General features: G+C 37.9%; 1 protein-coding gene across 7 annotated transcripts in view; it reads left to right on the top strand.

Moving 5' to 3' along the window:
• Positions 1–21,234, top strand: part of ZBTB20 (zinc finger and BTB domain containing 20) — a 473,346-nt gene that overhangs the window by 73,608 nt on the left and 378,504 nt on the right. For 6 of the 7 annotated variants that reach the window (XR_010441560.1, XM_064722071.1, XM_064722062.1 and 3 more), the window contains exon 2: positions 12,923–12,982. The gene's annotated coding sequence lies outside the window, so the exon portion shown is untranslated. The remainder of the gene's footprint in view (positions 1–12,922; positions 12,983–21,234) is intronic. The other variant, XM_064722030.1, reaches the window with a different exon arrangement.

Genomic DNA, 21,234 nt, shown 5'->3' with positions numbered 1-21,234 from the left:
ATGGCTGTGATACCGATCTGATGGATTATTTTAGCTGTGATACTGGATTACATAGATAGGAATGCAAAGGTGGATATACAAGAAGGGATGTTAAAAAGGCAGGATGTTTTTTTCTTTAAAAAATAAGATTATGTAATGTCTCTGGGTTAGAAACAGAAATTTAATCATTTCTTGCAAAAGACTGGAAGTTAGGAAGCCTTTTATTTTCTTCTGTTTTTTATCTGAACCTGACTTGTTTTTCTGATAGCTTTTGTTCTCTTATAAAGTAGGAATCCTGCCAGTGAGATTTGTGGTGGAAAGTGTTCGGGGCACCAGTTATTATTGTTGAAGTATGATACAGCCTTCAATTTAATGTCTCATTTTTTTTTAGGTGACCAGACCTAAAAACAAAATAACTCTCTGCTATGCATGGGATTTAAAGTATAAGTCCCATTTATTTTTTGTAGCAGATTTCATCTTGCCCATTGGCAAAATAATTGGCCTCTGTAAAGAATCAGTAAGTAAACAGCCAAGCAATTTTTGCTGGTACATATTGTAATTCCCATTTTAAAATTTACTTAATAAAGATTGCCTTTTATAAAAGCTATTTTGGTATATCAGAGGCATGTTGTACTAAACGAAAAGAGGAAAAAAATACCTCTGTCATTTGGAAGAGACCATTTAGCCTCTGAACATATTTGCTCCACACTAAATAATAGATGTTATTCTCAGAAAAATAGAAGACGTTCTATATAGTTCTATGGAAACTGTTTGTTTTTTCTGGATCCTTCACCCACTCCATCTGCCTGTCCCCAAAATAACAAATAGATTTGGCTAGTATGTGTGGTAGGTAGATTTTAGGTGTGTCGTATAAATTATTAATTTAATAAAGTTAATATTTAATTAAATTTTTAATCATTAACAAAAGGGGAAAGTTCAGAGTTGAGGTATTCTTCCTTCCCATAAAAATAAACATTAACAATCACTCTTATTCCTAATGCATACTGTTGATTTCCAAAGTTAACCATACTAGATGGATGTGAAGATATTACTCTGCAAAGGCTTAAAATGACTTTCATGCCCGTAAAACAATTGTCCAGAGGTGTTCTTGACAGGTCTGTACCTGCAGGAGGAATTGTTAGTGTCATGGATATAGGCATCATATAATCACTGAGAGCCTTTCCATTTGTTTTCTCATCCTTTTACCTGGAGAAAGACTCGAAGGCACTGTGGTTTTTCCATAGGTATTTTTTGTTGAGCACAGCTCTGTTTGCAATGGGCAGGTCAAATGAGTAAATTTTGTGTGTAAGCAAGAAGGTGGTAAGGTCTGCAATGCACATTTATTCCTAGCGAAGGCCATTCCACTGCTCTTGCCCTGGGAGATCTTTGACAAATGAGCTGATGGGGTGCTGCTGTGCTTCCCAGTGGCAGGAGCTGGAGCCCAGCTCCTTCCCATCCCTCTGCCTTCTCTCCACTCAGCAGTGAAACAGTGAGAGTTCATCTTCAGCTGCTGCTTTAAACGCTGATTGTTCTCTGCTGATAAGAGATACCCATGGCTGTTAGCACCTTGCTGTCACTCTAAGCAGAGGGAGCTGCAGGGGCAGGGAGGCAGCAGCGTGGTGTTCCTCCACCGGCTCCCTGGGAACTGCTCTGCTTGGGATGAGCCTGTAGGATTCAGGCCCATTCGCCACGCAGCAGTACTTGTTTAAAAGCAAGACTTTAGTGCTTTTCCATGTACCTGACTGGGTGCTTTTTGCCAGGAACTGAATAAAGAGAAGCTTGAATTTGCAAAGTCTGATTCTCATTCCCTTTAGAACTTTGAAAGTGATTGAGTGAAAGTGCTGGTATTTTTTCATGCGACTCTATTGGTATCCTGTGATTTCTTTAGAGAACTCCTTCCCAGGCTTTACTTGGCAAAAACACTGAAATACATTACTTAACTTTCTACACATAGAATGGAAGCTGTTAGTCAAAGTCATTCTTTTGTGGGAGAGGCAAGACAACGAATTTTTCATTCCCAGTGTCTGTTTTAATGTTGGAGGAGGCATCACTCTAATTTTGTGTTAACCAGTTTTCATTTTGAGAGCTATTTGAAATGCCACTTCACAGTTACTTCAGAGCTTCAAGGTCCTATCATGCAGTGTAGTGCCAGATTTTTCTGATGCGTGCAGATCTGCAGTAGCAAAGTCAAACATTTTTGGAACCCTAAATCTCTTCTTTGAGTTGACAGAGAAAACTATACAATCATTTCTGGCCTTTAAAAGTTGTTTCAGCCACAGAAAGATTCATTTTCACTGAGATTCAGATGTATTTCCTTTTCTGAATAGCAGGACTTGTGATCAGAATCTGATAGCAGACTTTTATCACCTTTCTTGTATTAAAAAAATCTCATTTTGATGTGAGTTTTATTTATTAGCATTATTTGTATTGTGACAGCATTGTGGATATTGTTTCTGGGCTTGCTTTTTGGGCGGCACAAATCTCAGCTAGACCTAGAGACTTACAGCCATTTGTTTGGTTGCCAGTACCTCTGGAAATGTCTGGATACCTGGACACCAAGAAGCAGTGAGTTCTGTTTGTGTTGTTTGTCAATAGACTCACAGGTCTGGCAATGTGCACCTCACTTTCCACACGGCTGTGCTCACTGGTCAGCTCATACAGACCTTGGTCCATCACTGATTTTGTCTCACAGGAAAAGGGGAACAGGAAATAGGAGTACTTTGTGATGGAATAGAGATCTATACCTCGCTCAGCTAAACATGAGGCATTAAGGCTCAGATCTAGGCTAGGAGGAAGGAATAGGCAGAAGGGAGGGTGACAATTCTTTGGTGATAGACATAGCTGGGTATCTGTGAAGAGAAGGAATTGCCCTCTCAAGATGCTCTCCTTGTTCCAGTGGTGAAAGGAGCAGCCTAGGCCACAGTGTCTTTTAGATGGCCAAAGTTAGATGAGATGACTTTATCCTAATGCCTCTGTGTTTTAATTTCCTTACTTGCAGAGTGAGGATAACCTAGTTCTATTTGGTTTTTCTTTAAAGTGCTTTGAGATGCTTGCTGCTGGAGTTTTTTAAATCTGAAGAAGCATGATGTTTGGGATTGCTCAGTTAATGGGGTAGATATAATTCTGGGATTTTTTGCTTCGTATAATTAATAGAGAGGAAGGAAGGCTTTGTTGTTAAAGCAGTGGATTTTAACCTAAGATAAAAGTTCAACACTGTATTTTGTCACAGATTTCCTGAATAACTCCAATCTGTGTGTCTCAACTCATCTGAAAAAATAGTTCCTGCTCTTTCACCCTTTGGCTAGCTTGTCTGAAAAGTTTTTTTCTAGTGACAACTTGTCTTCCAGTCTGTGCACTGCAGTGCCTAATACATCAATCTCACTGTGATCTCAAAACTCTACTGCAATATAAAGTGTTTCTTATCAGAAAATGTAGTTTTGTGTTATATGACATGTTCCAGAAACTTTGTTTAGTCGTTCCTAACATAACAGGACAAAACCCTACATAATCCATTGACCTGTATTAAATGAAAGAACGGTGCAAGTTTTAGAAAAATATAGATAGAAGTTATATATGTAGGTTCTATTAAAATAGTATCAAGTGGATTGCATGCTTTGAGGGATATCACTTCAAGAAACAGATTTTACTATGGAAAGTATTTGTACTAAAGCTTTCTTAATTTAAAAGCTCTGCTGTGTAAAAGCAGTGAGTTAAATGCTTCTTATTGATTTTGCTAAGATTAAAGCATAGTTAAGTTTGATCAACAACCATCCCTGCAGTTTTGCTGGTGCATTTTCAGCTAAAAGAGGAGAGCCTTTTGGGTTGTTTTTTCAAATCTTAATCTGTAAAAACTTTGTTCTATAAGATATGATGCATTCCTGTAATGGAGATATCTGCTAGCTTGCAGTATAGCTACCAACACAGTTTTAATCCAGATACTATATATTGACATTATCTCGGCTACAGCTTTTACTTAATCAACTGTCCTCATGTCCTTAAAGCAGAATGAATTTAGAACTAAAAATGTGCCACTGATTGAACATCTCAGTCTTCATATTGATTAATATAATAGTTATTTTTGTAATATTATAAATTTTTAATTAGAGCCATTCTTGTTACTTGATTTCTATGTACTGGTTTTTATACATTAATCTTTACAAAAAATAAATATCTGTAACAAATGATAGGAATGACTGGAAAAAATAAGGGGAAGAATGATATTAGGATCGAAGATGTTTTGTGGGTGTCATTTTTAGTACTGTTTCAAATGTGTATTTTTGTTCTAATTCCCTTTATGTTTAGACTAGACAAACCTATTGCAGCATGAAGGAACTGTTTTGTGTCCAGAAGTCATTGCAAAGTGGCAAATATTGAATTTTTAATGTTCCCTACTGAATATAACTGGGGAAAGACACATTTTCTAAGAGGTTTTGTAGATTGTTTTGTTTTGTGGGTTTTTTTTCCTAGAGGAAATGTGAACTAAATTTTTCTATTGTGAGGCATTTTAGGTATGCCATATAAGTCTTACACATGTATTGGTGTAATATTGAAAAATTCAGTAAAGTACAAGAATAAAAAGAATGGAAAATAGGCTCAATTTTGTTTTGTTTTTGTTTTTAAAAACAAAAATTTTTTGAATGTCACTTGACAAACAGCAACTGATGACAGTGGAAAAAGCTTTAGAACTGATATTTTGTCAGGGATTTTAATAAACAGTAAGAGTCCTTTGTAATAATACTGAAAATACTTCACCAGCAGAAAAAAAACCATGCTTTTGCTGTGATCATCTATTTTTGCAGAAAATAAGTTTGATATTTACTGAAGTCTTAGCATCTGTCTTAGCAACCTCATTGTGGAAGGATTGATAGATATATTGACAAATTACGGAGCAGAATACAAAAAGCTAAAACTGATTACAAATAAGTTTTCTTGCCTTTTGATGACCTTTTGTTTCTTAACTGGGGTATTGTGAGCTTCAGAGTCAACTGGAGAACGCTTGTCTTGGGAGATTATCATCCTTTCCTCACTCTGTTACATTCACCTGCCCATTGATACCAGAAAAACATGTTTCCGATAAATGTGAATGCTTCACTAGCTAGAGATCAAAAGCAAATGTAAGAATTGTACCAGGATGTTTTGACATAGGGCTGATTCATGTCAGGCAAAAGGAATCTGTGATTTTCCCCTTTCTGGCCTGTACAGATGCCTGAGCTTTGATTCACGTTGTAAATAGGAGGAGCATGAAAACCAGTGTACTTTTCATCCTCACTAAGGACTGAAGTCAAAATCTCCTTTTCAGTGGTAATTTCTAAACACCAATATAACCAAAAGAGCCATAGCAATAGCAAGATAACTGGGGTCCCTGCTCAGAGCTGCTCCCCAGCTCTTCAAAGCTTGGATCTGCTCTGGCTGAGTGATTCTCCTTTGGTACCACCTGCTGCTCATATGCACTGGGCATCCTTCCCAGGGGCTTCCAGCTAGCATTGTGTAAGTACACACTGGAAAGGCTGCATAATTCATGAGGACATAGCTAACGTATCTGCCTCTTGAAAAATGTCCTGAAAGCACTTCTAAACTCAAAGAAAGATCCTACTTTGTCTTCTGGGTCCAGTAAAATACAAAAGGTTTTGGGAGGATTTGCTGTTTGTTTTGTTGCGATTGTTTCCATTGTGGAACTTCAGCAATTTTGAGTGAAAGTCCTTTTCCTTCAGCTGAGGCTTGCAGAGGAAGATTTGAAATCAAAAGTTAAAGAAGGGATAGGCATTGTGTGTATATGGCTAATGCTGCATCTTTTGTCTACTGAAGTATTTGTAAGCTAGCTTTTAAGTCCATCAAAGATACATTTCAGTGTTTTCTCTACATGTCTTCTGCTTATCCTTATTTCCTCTAGCATTAGGTATACTCAGAAATACATGTATTACTTATACACTCTTCTCTATGTGTCAAACAGAATTTGTAAGTCATTTATGTGAGCACTACAGAGTAAACCATTCTCATACAGTGTACTAAATATTAAATATACAGCATAATGTGCTAATAAAATGTTGCTAACATAAGTAGGCCACCTAAATTAGAGACTAAGCCAACTCTGTGATTAACTGTCTCATCTCCTGAATTCCTGTATTGCACCTTTGGAAGGCTTTGGTAGGGAAAAAAAAGAAGTATAACATATAAATATTGACAAAATTGTTAAGATCTAAAACCAGGGGGAGAAAAAAACAGCTATATTTGACCATTATAGCAATTAAGAGTAGATTAATAAATATGTTGTCAGTTATCACATTGTACATGTTTGTATCAAGGCTGAGGGAACAATAATATGTGAATTGGCATTGGAACAGGCTTCCCAGGAAACTGGTCACAGCACCAAGCCTGACAGGGTTCAAGAAGGATTTGGACAATGCTCTCAGGCACATGGTGTGGCTCTTGGGGTGTGCTGTGCAGGGCCAGGAGTTGGACTTTGATAATGCCTGTGTGTCCCTTCCAATTCAGCATATTCTGTGATTTTATGATACATCTTCATTAATCCAGGGCTTCAGAAGCAATATTACAGGATCATTTCTATGAAATGCTAGTTGAGAAAAGTTGTCTGAGATTCACAACCGTGTTTCTGCCATGGTGGTCATGATGATATTACCATTCAGACAAAAAGTTGTGACTGTGTGATGGCCCGAGGTTACTGAGGAGGAGATGGGAGTTGTTTTTCACTGCTGAATGCTGGGGACTTCAAAGGATCTGTGCTAACTTCAGCAGGTAAAGAAATGTCACTTGTTTTATCCAGAAGGGAACATTGAACTTCCCTCCTTTTCAGCATATCACCTGGGAAGGCTGTGTCACATCAGCACTGTGTTGGGCAGAACAATGTGTCAGAAGGGAGAACAGAAAGATGGGCCCAGCTGGAAGTCTGGCCTAGAACAGCATCTTGTCAGAACCTCAGGGACCAGTGCTGATGACCTTTTTTTGTATGTGGCACAGATGAGGTTCGCTTCAGCAGGGTAGCTTTATTCAGTAAAGAAAATGTGATTGTACTGGGGCTGTTTTATCCTTTGTTGTAGAATTTCTGTCTGGAACTTTGACCAGATTTTCCCTCTGTATTTAGCATCTTTCTAGCAGATGTACAGAAGCTGAGGAAGGTGCATATGCCTCACAGGAACTTTATTTTTGCTCAGCTGCAGTTCAGAAACAGCCATCCTATTCACTAGCAAACACATGAATACAGGATCTTTATACTAAAACTCTTATTTCTATATTTAAAATTCCAGCATGGTTTGGTGAGGGGAAGGTATTTGGGGGTTAATAAGAAATGTATATTCTTCAAAGCACCCCCACCTCAAAAAAAAAAAAAATGTCCACAGCCTTATAAAATACCTGGTTTGTGTCCTAAAATAAAGCATGTATTTCATGCTCTAAAAGTCTGAGGTTTGTAGCTGAAAAAGATTAAGTAAATAATTCAGAATTTGTTATGTTTACTTGTTAATAATTAAGCAGGTTAGTCTGTGTACTTTTTATAGGCATTGAACTTTATTTATTTATTTTTATTTACTTGGCTCATGTTCTGATTTTTAAATTTGAAGAAGTTTCTGCCAAGGAAAAGATCACGAGCGAAAGGGCATCAAGGAGTTAAGTGCTGCACAGGAAACAAAATCTGTAGGGACACATAATCTCTGGAGAGAATGGAGAATTGTCATCTCTCACTTCCCTTCTGCATTCCTCCAGACTAATCTCTAGTGCTTGAAGGGAATTAAATTTTAAAGGTGGTAATGATTTTTCAGACAAAAGCAGCACCTTTGATTCCTACTTTGTGTTTCTGGAGACAGAGAGGTCTCTCTTTGTTAGGAGGTGACATTTGGTTCATCTCAGTCAAAGTTCCAGCTGTGTTCCATTTCAGAAATAGCTCAGAAATTTGAATGAAAAGATGGGTAACAACACATCACGTGGCTGTTTTCCTGTTATTTGAGTGAGATACAGTCTGTGGAGATGCTGTAAACTGACAGATTGTAAAGTCTGACATCCTTGTCTTCTGAAGAGGTACAGAGAGGCCACAGCAACATGACTTGCACTCCCAGCCACATTTGGAACCATCCATTGAGAACCATCCATTGCATCCTGTGGCAAGTGGTAGCTCAGTCCAAGTGGATCAGTCTGGGCAGATTTCAGAGGTAGTGAACAAGCAAATTGCTTCCCAGGCTCCTCTTGAATCTCAGTATCTGTCACTTGAGAAGAGAATGTGATGAGAAACAAAATGATTCTTTGTTTTCTGTCCAGTAATTTTTGCTTGTTGTTTTACATAGCCTAGCCCTGAGCATAGATTGAAATAGAGAAAGAGAAGAGGTTTGGTTCTCCCCTCCTCCCTTGCCCGCTGCTAATCACATTCCCTTCCTATCTTAAGTAAGGCCACTGCCTAATATTTCTGAATGTTTGAACTGTTCCTTTGGTCTTGGCAGAATAAGATATCATTTGATATTTTCACTCACCTTTTCCAAAGGGGAGACAAAGCACAGGGCGGTGTGAAACGTCAGCTAAAGTGATCGGCATTAAAAGACAAAAGCTGCTGAAATGTGAGACTGATCTTTGGACTGTATATTAAAAATCAAAGATTTTAAAAGACTGTTTATGTGAAAATTAATAGCCTGATTTTGTTGACAGTTGAAGTCTTCAGCTGTTACCATGGCATGTTTTAATTCCCTGTCTGCACTGGTATTTCCTTCTGAAGAAATACACAGGCTCATTGCTCTGATATTAAAAATGCCATTTGCTTCTCATGTTCCAAGTGGTGATTTCTTTTAAGTAAACTTATGGTACCTGAAGTGAAGGCATATGAACCTCTCAGACAGCATTACAGATGCTCCTTTTTCTCCATCATGTGACTGCTGCCTTCAAAGATCATTTTGTCCTGAGCCTAGACAGTTAATCCAAATCTTTCACAGAGATAAATATGGGCAGGCAGTACTTTTCAAATAAAATTGAGTAGTGCACAGGGAACTTAAATTGTTTCCTGAATGACTTTTTCATGTGTGAAGGATGTAACTGTACCACAGTTGTTTCTTTAATTTTTTTTCTGTACATATACAAAGCTTCCTTCCCCACAAAAAGCCAAAACATATCCAGTTCATTTTCTTATACTTCAGACCAGGTCAGTGGTCTGCTTTGGGCAGTTGTCTTCAGAAATTCTTCAGACAATGTCTTTGTCATGGAATTTAATGCTAGTCCCTTGACTTATTTTTTTCTTCCCCCAGACATACAAGCTTGACTCTTGAGAAAAGTTACAGAGATCTCAACTCTAGTTCTCAGTGGACCAAAGTCCATGTCACCATTTCTGCAGTCAGTAAGAGTTGCCCTTGGTTGTAAGTCCAGTGAAGGGTTGAAGCAGCCCCAAAACTTGACCATTCAACACAGTCCCTTAACTCAAAGCTGAGGGTAGTGGTGAGCCTGTGTGAGACAATCTGTTCTTCTGCTAGTAATACTGCCCTGAAAATGAGGGCATTTCAAGCTTTAAGTGTGCCAGATAAGACTTTTCCTCAGACATTAAATTCTCACACAATTTTATTTATTTTTTTAAGAGCATTTTGGTCATGCAGTGTCCATTTTGCTGAGAATATACTTTGCCCAAGTTTCATGCCAGGCTGAATCTCAAAAGAGACCAAGAGACTTATGAGTAGTCTCACAGTGAATCATGTCTGAGATTCTTTTTGACTCCTATATTCTTAGCATTAATAAACAGTGATTTCTTTCATTCACTTGCTGCTGGACTTTAGTCACACACTTTGTATGTGTGATGACTGTGTTTGGAAGGAATTGAACTGCAGTGATGCTAATATAGTTTATCTTACTCTTTGAATTTTGTTCTTAAATGTAGGATTTTTAAAAGAGAAGATTTACCATCCTACAATATTCCCTCTCCCACCATAACCTCAAGAGAAAATGTAAATAAAATTGACACCTTCTTTACATTTTCTTGAATGGAATGTGGTTATTTCAGTTTCACTTAATCTGATGATAGGTCACTGAACAGTGCTTTTTTCATTAGTAGCAAATATCAGAGGGTCATGCAGCCTATAAGGCATCAACATAAGGAAATGAAAAAGCATGTATAGTTCTTCTTGTTTGCATTTTCAGCAGTACAGCACACTCTTGTTACTGTACAAGCAATTAGCATAGTGGAAGAGGCATTTTTAATTTAGGATTGTTTAAGTTATCCATTTCTATATTTCTTACTCTTGTGGTCTTACTTTAAAAACCTAACTCATTCTGGTTAGATATTTAAAAAGCAGAGTTAATAAATGTACCTCATTTACTTCATCCTGAAAAGCACATTTTTCTAGGAAATCACCATGGCCTACCTCAAGCCTCTCTGAGGACTGATAGACTTACAGCTTTGAGCCCAGTAAGCCTCTAGTGAGCCTATGCTGTGAAGTATTTGCCTCTGCTTTGTACAGGGAGTTAACTTTCATGTAAAAGTGAAAAAAACAAAGTGGTTTCCTGAATTGCACGCAGAGTTTTTCACTCCATTGGTGTCATACAAATGCATCAGATTTTGAGGGTATTACTTGATATGTTATCATTTGAATCACCAATACGCTGTTGATCTAAGTTAAACCACAAGGTTTAAACATGGAGGTTGAAAACAAAGTGTATGGCCTGGAAACAGCTGTTTTGGTCCAACAAATTATCATCTCAAGTATAAGGCTTGATTAATTTAAATTATGTATAAAAACAGTTATAAAAACTGTGGCAGAAATGTTGCCTCTAATTAAATTCAGGCATTCAAATGTTTAGAAAGGATCAATTAATGATTGTGAAAATAAAGTAACTGTAACAGTTATACAGACTCTTGTACAGCAGTTCCTGGCAAAAATTACAGCTGACAAGAGGGTAGCTTGTCATCATGAGTAGTTGTACAAATGCTCAAATGCCAGTAGGCCAAAGAAGAGAAACTGATGCTTTTGACTTGGATTTAATCCTTTGCAGAGCTTGAGGAGTCTAAACACTGCTGGAGGTCTGACTGATCAATGTGTTTTAAAATAAAGAATTTTCTCTCGCACAGGCTCTTTCCATGCTTTTCAGGCTCCCCAGTAGCACCCTCTCTTCCTGGGCTCGCTCAGCAGAGCATCTCTCCCTGCAGCACGTCGTGTGCCAGCGAGCACAGGGTGGTGCAGCTGGGAGCCGAGGTAGACATGAGGCAAACTGTACCATTTTGTACCTAATAGTATCGCTTGAGTCAAACACATCCTCGTGCAATCCATCCAGCAGCATTTAAAGGTCAAAACCCCATCCTCATTACTCAATATCTGGGCCTTCTGCTTTGCTTTATTCATTGTCTGTGCAGATCTGACAGACTGTTCCAGACCATCCTTGTGTAATGCTGGAAAGTGCTAACAGCCACTGTTCAGCAAGTCTCTCTCTGTTCAGGGAACTGCAGACCATAGGAAAGCTGAAGCATTTGTTGCACAGCCTTGGATCAAGCAAAATAAACCTTGTTCCCTGCAAACAGTGAAAGCTGCCATGCAGCAGCCTGGGCAGAGTACACTCAGGACTGAGCCACACAGGCTGGGGGATTGTCACAGGGAAATTTCTGCAAATGCTGCTGGAGACATCGTTTGATTGTAATGACCACAGATAGAAAGCACCCAGAAAACAAAAGGAAAATGGCAAGATCTGAAAGGAAATTTTGAGCATGTCTGAGAAAAAGAAACAGAAGCATCCCTGCAGTAGCCAGGAACTGGTGGGAAGTCAGACTTGGAAACAATGAGCCTGAAAGCCTACTGTTGTTACATCTTCTTTATTTGAGAAAGCAACACTTTGGAAAGGCTCTCCAAAGATGAGTTCACTCTCATGAGTAATCTCTTCTCACCTATAATCCCAGTAGTTAAAATATCTTTGTGGCTAGCTATGAAAAACTACCATGAGCAAAATAGATATATTATTTTTATAATATATAAACTATTTATTAATTTTTAAATTACCTAAGTAATTTTTCTAAAATTATATTTTTAGATTTTTTTTTAATATATATATTATTAAAGAATACCAGTCATTTTAGTTAGTCCTGCCACACTCAAGCTGGCATTAGCTTTGGACACAGGTTCTTATGTGGAAAGTCAGCACTTGAGAGGAACAAAGGGAACTCACTGCTCGTGCAAGAAAGTGGGAAGTTTGACTGGAATGGATTTGGCACTGTAATCTAAGTGAACCTCTTAAAACAGGGATTGGAAACTGTGCCAATCTGGTCCCTAAACCGTATTCTGAATTGGTGAAGGAGGATTCCCAACTTCTTCTTTCAGTCTTCAAAATGCTTACTTTTTCCTCAGGTGTGTGATAGCCACTTCTGAGCATTTTGGTAGTTAACAGTGTATGGTACTAGGTCTGCTTTTGGTTCTTTGTTTCTTCAATGCAGCCTGTGGAGAGATTTTTGAACATTTTAGTCCTTAAAGACATTTCTAGCTGAAAATATGAAAATGTTACACATGCTTTTCATTAAAAAAAAAAAAGAAATTCTTTAGACTCAGTCTATTAGAGAACTTATCTCTAACTTTTTCCAAAATGCATTTGAATGACAAACATAACAGGCAAAACTTTGGTTGTAAAACACATTTGGTTTTATCCCTAAGATGAATTAAACTACACTTAATGGAAAAAAATTACTTTTTTGAAGCATGGAGTCTTAGAAATCGCTCCCTACTTATTTTGTGTCCTGCTGTATAACTTCCCTCCCTGAAGCATGTGCATAGCATAACATTTGAAATACTAGTACATTTAGTTTACTTTTTTGTCACCTGTGCACTGCATGCAAATGTGTAGGACTTTGTTTTGTCTTCCCTCAGATAGGTGTATGTTTATATATATACAGCATTCCACCCACTGAACACCAGCTATTTGACTGTTGTGGAAACTCAAGGTTTTTTGTGTGCAAATCCCTAAATATACTCATTTCTTTTCTTTACAGCAGCATAAGAAAGAAGTGTTGAGAGCTGCTCTTAACCCTTTTGGAGGCCAAAGTCAAAAGGTAAAACCAAATGCTAATGTTTGTGTTTCTGAAGGTGTTGACATCACAATTGTTTGGAAATGCTGTTTCCTTATCACATCTAAACTGAGATTTCCCACAGGAGAAAAGCAGAGATACGGTAAGAGGAATCAAAACATTATTAGGCCTCTTTAAGAGCCACCAGCATATCTGGGCATAAATTATACAGGTAAGTTGCAACTGGTAAACTGCAATTATCTGTTTTACTTAATATGAAAACATTGGCGTTGAGAGTCAATGGGAATTTCAGTAGGATTTAATATTGCTAAGGATTTAATGATTTTTGTCTCACTATTACTTGATAGTTTTTATGATATATAAAGTTTTTTCAAATTACAGTAAAACAAATCCTGTAGCTCTTTTCTCAGGCAAGAGTCCCTCAATGGGAGTTTTGCCTGAGTGAGAACTGAATGAGGTCTAAATAATTAGCAATTAAAATATTCAGTTATTGTGCTACTGTATATAACAAAGCACTGGAGGTATTAAAAATTGCTAATCTCCTTCTTATTAAAATGTTAACTGCTAAACATAATACAGTTTTGCATTTCTATCATTCATTTTTGCAGTTCATTAGTAGAGGTGAAATGTTTGTGACAAATAGTCATTTGAACTTTTAAGGGATTGACTTTGTTTTCCTGGCATTTTAGTTAATATTTCCAACTGAGTTAATTTACAAGCAGAAGTTTTTGTGTAAGCTGTGGATTTTAGTAAAAAACCTGATCATGAGTAACTTCTCACATGCCATTCATGAGTATTTGCAGGAGAAAGCCATTGGTAGGGTACTCCTCAGGAGGCAGGGCTGGGCAGCTTGAGTATGTAATTTATGTATGTTTATGGCAGTTTGAGTATGTAATTTATATACATTTTGATCAAGCAGCTTGTTGTAATGGACTCCAGTGATAGGTTCAGGGTTGTCCAAAGGGTTTGCTGGACAATTTTCAGTGAGACACTGGCATGTGAACAGTTCAGCAATTGGCTAAGGAGCAAAGCTGTGCACCCCAGGCCTCTTAATTGGCCCATGAGCTCTTTATTACCCTGCTGGTTACTGTGAGGGCCAGGCCGTGCTCTCATCCTGCTTCACAGTGCGAAAGAATGAGTGAGATGCAGCTCCTGCCTCCTTCCTCACGTAGCAGCAGAGGAAGTGTGGGAAGGGAGAGTCATATTTGGTGTTAGAGAACAGAGTGGTGAGTGAAGGTGGTAACTGGGAGAGGAGGAAGATAAGTTTATGAAAAGATTTGGTGACAGGTGAATTTCCCAGGGGAAGGCGACACCCTCAATGCTATTTCCCCCATAGTTACTCCCTGGAGTAGATTTTGTTATTTACTATGCCTAAAGGGTTTTTTTTTTTTTTTCTAATCTTTCTTTAGAGACATTTAAACCTAGGCATTTAATTGTGCCATATAACTTTTGGCAATTCAGGCCATGATTCTGCAAGGATTTACACGTGTATTTCACTTACAGCATTATGAGTAATCCTGTTGAAATACATGAGATTAATTGCAGGACATAAAGTTAGGCATGTATATTTGTCTTTGCAGTAAAAGAGGTGTAGTTTAATTTATTTATTTACTTTCAGGGAGGGAAATTATTTTTTAAAATACATAAATACATGGGATTTTCCACTAATTTTGTAACAGTAAAAGAGGAGATGGATGGTAGCAAAATAAGCTTTCTGCTTGCTCCCCAAAATTACATTTTTGTCATGTTCTCAGCTGTAAAGTATGGGTAAGAATAGGCTGTTAACATTTTCCTTTTTGCATGAACAGTTAAACCTCCAGCTAGAATGAGATGATCATATGATTTATTATAGAGGAGTGAACAGGACAGAAATCAAACAGGAAGGCCTGTGTACTTGTGTGGACTCTTGTTTATAATTTCATCAGATTGGTGCACACCTCAGACATTTTATTTAGCGATAAGATATGCAAATTATTCTGGAGCCAGGAGCAATACCTTCACCTGAATGTCAAAACTGGCAGAGATTTTTAAACCAAACCTCAATAACAACTTGTATTTTAAAGCAACTATTCCTAAGATATAGCTACCAACTACAGACAAGTAAGTGCAGAATTCTTTCCTACTTTCCTTCATACCATTTTCCTTCCTCCCTTGTTTACCTCCATGGAGGAACAAGGCTGCAGGATTACCTGTAAATATTGGGTGTAACTATGGGCAACAGCGCAGATGAGCTACAAAGGAATGTGGAAGTTTGTGCAGAGTACAGGAATGCATTCATGTTTGAAAATGGGGACACCTAAGGAATGAGACACACCAGAGGAGATATCTTCTGTTTCTCCAGATGCCTACATTGCATCTTTGTATCTCTGAAGGCATGGGTAGCACAGACTCTTCCTTTCAACTGCTTGCTCTGTCTTTGGTTTTAGTTTTCCTTCATTTGTGTCCTTAAATCAGAATGTGGTAGTAGAAGCCTGTGGATACAGTGAAACATTTGGATGTTTTGCCATGGGATTGAGAGCTGAAATTCCTCAAAGCAGTAGATGTTTAGCTGCTGGGGTTTTGGTTTTAAGTGTACATACACTCATGAGAAAAAGGGTGAATATGCAGCCTGGGATTTAAAAGTTAGATGTGTTTATTTTTTGAATCCTTGTTCAAGTCAGTGTGCACTGACTGTAAAGTGACAATCCTGTGCATTTTCCCTAGATTCCTCCTCTTCTCTCTGTGGATGTGTGCACATAACTATGTCCAAACACTTCCATGTGAAGTTTTCCCAGGACTTTCTTGGCTTGTTTTCTTCTTGTTGTTAGTTTTAGTGAGTGTACCTAATTAACCAGAAAGCTATCTGGACTGAAAACATCCAACAAAGGGTAACAACTGAAGTTCCTGATTGGAAAGATATGACCTGTCCATAAAATGTAAGTCCTATAATACATTCTCATGGATCTGGGTGCTCTTTGTGAAAAAGCCAAAATACTAAAGTCCTACTGCTTTTGTGGATTTGGGCCACTGCAACAGAACATTTTGTTTACAACAAATTCTAGGACCTACTTTGGTGTTGTGGATACTTGATTCCTACCCACTCAAACGGAAGCACTTCAAAATAATTAAAGTAAATGAATTATCCACACACAGAGCAAACCCTTTCAGAGGGAAAATGAGTTTAAGGAAAGCAAGAATCTGCTTTTTTTGGGGGTGTGTTTCTTCTGAACCATGTATTTCAAGGTATTCTTAAATAAGAAGCCAATGCTTTTGTTGAAACATAAAAAATAAACCTGAATTTTTGATTGTCATTTCTGCTGTGGCTGATGAAATTAAATCATTGAAAATTAGAAAAAAAATAACAGATGAAATTTGTCTTTTCAAGCTGAAGTCCAGGCAGTAGTGTATGGACTCTGCAAAATGCTTACTGAGGTAGCACTGGAAGAGATACAGTGGGTGTTGTGATATGTTCACTTTTAATGCACTGCTGTAAAAGAATTGGGAAGAGTTGGAAATATTTGAGGGAATTTTCCTGATAGGCTGTAGGAATTCTCCTGGTTTAGTCTTTCACCTGAATGGATGCACTTTAACCCTCCGTTGCAGTCCTGGTGCCATGGTTGCAGCTTCCAACATTGACGCTTGGCCAGTTGCCACAAGAATTGATCACTTGTTTCTGTATAGGGAATAGTTGCCTGGATTGGATACCAATAACCTTGTTAATCCTACCAAAACCTATGCATTCATGTTTGATAAATGTTGATACTGGAATCTGTCATGTTCTTTCAACATCAAGCTTCACAGGAAACCTCTGCTTCCATGCAGAAGTCCTTCTTTACTTGCTTCAGGAGGTGAAATTCAGCTTCTTTCTTATGTTGACACTTCATTTGCTGGCTTTCTTCACTGCTGAATCCAGGCATCCAGTAGCATTCCAGAGGGAGAGGGGACCAGCATTGCAGCCTGCACTGCTGTTTCTCTACTTGGGATGAATAATAGCCCACTGGGCTAGTTAACCATTAGACTGACTTTTTCCTGTTCCTTCATAGCTGATTTGTGCCAAGGGGACATGGGTTACCAGAGCCTGAACCCAAAGTTCAGTATTGTGTGTTTATGTGTGTCCATGTGTGTTTATGTTTATCTGCATGCATGTCTGCTGTGTTAACCAGCAGATATTCTAGTAAAAGTAACAGTGCCAGGCCAGTGTGCCTGCTTTGGGGTATAAATCACAGGTAATATTTTACTCTTCCTCCTTTACTGTTTTTGATAATGAATGTGAAAGGATTGGCTTCTTAAATCAACACACTGGTTTCCTCATTCAGTTCTTTAGCATGGAGTTTCATGATGCTAAAATTCTCTTTCTTAGAGCACATTTGAATCATGTGGCCTGTGATTCATGCTGTTTTGCCAGGGGCCATGACCTGATACGTCCTCTATGAAAAAGATAACTTCCCTCTTCACTGAGAGTGAAAAAGTGGTGGCAAGAAGTATATGCTATGAAAGTTTTTTGAGATTCAGAACAAGGTATTTGGCTACCATGGTTTTTGATCAGATATGTGCCAGGGTCAAAGCCAAGAAGAAACTTTCAGTCATTCTCATTTTCTTCCTCATCTGAACTGCAGATCATCTGGTAGTATCTGAATGATGGCACAGGTGACACCACTTTTGCCACGTGGAACATAATTTGACTTTGAATCTTTGTTCTGTGCCAGTGACTCAGGTTACGTTCGTCAGAAAGGATAAATAGCAATTTTGCTGTCCAGATGTCACATTCAGGTGTCCAGACAGATTAAAGTACTGATCTTTAATATCTGTGGTGTTTGTTTTGAGAAAGTTAATTTTCTTCAGTGGATAGCTCAAGACAGTGACTTTTTTTGCTTCTTCTCCTGGAAGATTTCTCTTCCATTGCCTTTAAAACAGGGAAGACTTGGCTTCTCTATTTTTCTGTAAAAGTAGAACGTGGCTTGACAAGTACTTAATTGTAAAAGAGACAGCTAAATCCTCCATCTGGTGGTTCAAGATTTTAACTTCAAATGTTATTGTGTCCTGCAAAGTTCAGGAGATGGATATTTCACTGAGTAGTATGGTGAAATAATTTCTTCCCTCCGTCCGTCCCTCCGTCCGTCCCTCCGTCCCTCCGTCCCTCCGTCCCTCCCTTTCTCTTTCCTTCTCTTTATTTCTCTTCTTTTCTCTTTCTCTTTATTTCTTTCTCTCTCCCTTTCTGTGGTAGCATCTCCCTCTTTCTCTCCCTGTCTGCTCTTTGAGTAGATGGACATCTGTTTTCCTGTTAGACCTGAATCAGACATTTGTGTGGGGACACTGTGATGCTGCTGCTGAACATCTTCCAGGTGCTTTGTTGTTCTTTCAGTAAGCCTTCCAGTGAAAGCCAGCCTTTAGTTGTACAGTAGTTTGATGAGCAGAGCAGCATTCCTGCATAACTTCCTGCATAACTCAGTGTTCTCAGAAGTGTGGGTTATTAAAAGACCAACTCCTATTTCTCCTGCACCACGAGTTAAATGGAGACAACAAAATGAGAGACAGCAAGAAGTCAGCAGCCATGGGAGCTGGACCACTTCTGTGGCAGCAGCACATTTTAGTGCCAAGAAGATGAGCTAGACCATTTTGACTTTGAAAAACAGCTTTGAGGCCATTTCAGTCATTCACTTTGGGTCTTTGGAATCAAACTTGTATCATTCTTACTGATATTAATAGGACTTGAGGGATTATACAAGTCTCTATGCCTTCCAAAGGCATATCTTTAGAATGGCAGAGAGAATTCATGAAAGTAGGCAGAGGCTCTTCTGAGAGAAAAACAGCTGAAAACTTGTATTTTTTTCTGGCAAGAAATCAATATTGAAAAAAGAAAAAAAGGAAGCAAGAAATGTTGCTTCGTAGTCACTTATAGAGCATTTTAATTACATAAGTTTTTATAAATCTGAATTGTGGTCATTAGCTGCAGAACTTTGATCTGAAACTTTTTCCTTCCTCAGAATTAAAATATCTTTACAATTATGTTTATAGGCACATTTAAATGTTTGGGGTTTCTTTATGAGAAGGGACTGCCCCAAGATGTCGATATCTCTGTCTAAGCATTCTCTTGTAAGTTACATTTTAACGGTTTGATTGGTGTGTGGCTGAAACACAATGTTCCAATCCCACCTGCCTGGCTGGGCTATAAACGTGAGATGAGCTCTTTCCATATAAACTTTAAGCTTCCTTGAAATTCTGGAGGCCACCAGACTGAATCACTCTCAGGTTAACTCCTTCAGCAAGACTGGAGACTCTTATCATGACTTCAAACGTCATCAAGAAAAAGCATCTTTCTCTTTGCCTAGACATTATTCTACATTGTACTAAATTAATTCATTTATGGGGAACTAAACCTTTCTAGATCTTGGGAATTTTTTTTTTTTTTTTACCCAATGAAAGTCTTTATGTTTGAGAAACAGCTTTTCTTTGGTTATTTTGCAATTAGTTTTAAAAATCTTCATCCTCCCACTATTCTTCCTTATAATTGGTGACTCTGAGCAGAGAGACGTGTGGAGGCAACATTGCAATGTGAAAAACCCAGTTATTATCCAGACTGATCCAAATATGCAAGCCCACCATCCTCTCAGGCTCTTCAGAAAAGTGTGGAACTTTTTTCCCAAGCAGTTTCCTCCTCCTCTGGGGAGGAGAGCTGCACAGATTTTTGTAAAATCCCCTCATCCCTCTACCTCTCAGGCAGATCTCCTTCCTATGGTTTGGAGAGCTGCCTGTGGATTTTTGAGGAGACAGTTGCTCGTGTATGTACACTGAACATCCATGGCCTGCAGGTAATCCTGTTATCTCTGGGACTGTGCTTTCGTAAAATAGATCTATGTTCAGTTACCCAAACTTTGTTTATGCCACTACTGAAAGGCAGCAGCAGGTGAGAAGTAACTTGAATATGCCCTCTCCTGGTGTTGTATTAAGTGCTGTTTTCATTCTCCATTTAGGATTTCTATAATCTAGCTTTAAAATGATGAATTCTTTAAGTGCTTCAAATCCCCAGAGTCATTCTGTAGTGTTTTAAGATGCTGGACTTTGTATTCAAGAAGTGACATGACCTCTTCTTCTTTCTTCTTGTGTACAAAACCTCATCAATTTCTGAAGAATATATGTGCCTGTAAATAATTTCCATGTCATAATGAAATCGATGTTTATCTGAATATTGATGCCTTAAACAGCAAAAGGAAAAATATATTGAAAACAGGTATTTTTTCACTTTGAAAACAGGTATCTTTTCTTTTTTTCTTATGTAGCTATTAACAAAGTAGTTAAACTTGTACTTACATTTTCAGATCACATTTTTTTTAATATTGTGTTGAGAAGGAAAAATATCAGTTTAAAAATCACACTTCTGCTTTAGAAACCTTTTCCTTAATATCTGGTAATATGGGTGTTAGGGTTAGTTTGGCATATTGTAGGAAAAGTACAAATAAGCTTTGAGCTTAAATTTTGAAACCTGTACAGTCAAAATTATGTACAGTTGATCTGGATATAGCTTCCAGAATTGCAGAGTTTAGCCTTTAATTAAAACGTTACTTTACTTCTATTTTGTAAATCAAGTAATAATAAAATGTGTGTTTTTTTTAAAAACAAAAACCATGATTTAGCAGAAGTTTTTCCTGCTTTTTTGATCAATTTTCTAACCAGAGATTTTTTCTTGAAGTCTTGCCAATGGCAAAAATAAGGAGGGAATGTGCGGACTCATGCAGAGTGCTCACTAGGGCAAAAAAAAGGGAAAAAATAAAACCCCTAAGCTATGTCTGAGGAAATGTCACATTTCTCTGATATGAATGAAATGCAGAACTCACTTCTTACTGCTTTGAAAAAATCAAATGAAGTAACCTCTCCATTTACAGAACAATTTCTCTCTGTGTTCCATTTCCATTTCTTATTGGAAATCAAACAGCTTTGTTTTTCAGCACTTCTCCTGCAAACCTGGTCCCTTGTGCACACACACAAAACCCCCTAAATCTATGCATCCTAGGGAATCAAAGATTTTGGAAGGTACATTTTTCATAGGTAGTTATAAATATGTATTAAAAATTCCCATTGCATAAATTTCTTAAGGGGATAATACATGAAATCACAAAGGAAAATGTTATGGCAAAAAGTACTGAAGCAAACTGAAATTTAGATCTTCACATTAGGAAGACTCTCACTGAAGTAACAACATTGCTCAGATGCTGAAAACAGAGCAGTTGAAGTAGAACTGGGTTTCAATCTGAGGCTTTACTTTTGACCTCTTGCTGGTGGGGAGTTCTAAGACAACATTG

This window comes from Zonotrichia leucophrys, chromosome 1, assembly GCF_028769735.1.
Source record: "Zonotrichia leucophrys gambelii isolate GWCS_2022_RI chromosome 1, RI_Zleu_2.0, whole genome shotgun sequence".
Classification (NCBI taxonomy): Eukaryota; Metazoa; Chordata; class Aves; order Passeriformes; family Passerellidae; genus Zonotrichia; species Zonotrichia leucophrys.
The sequence above is the reverse complement of the archived record's forward strand: the minus strand, read 5'-3'. Positions and strand labels throughout refer to the sequence as shown.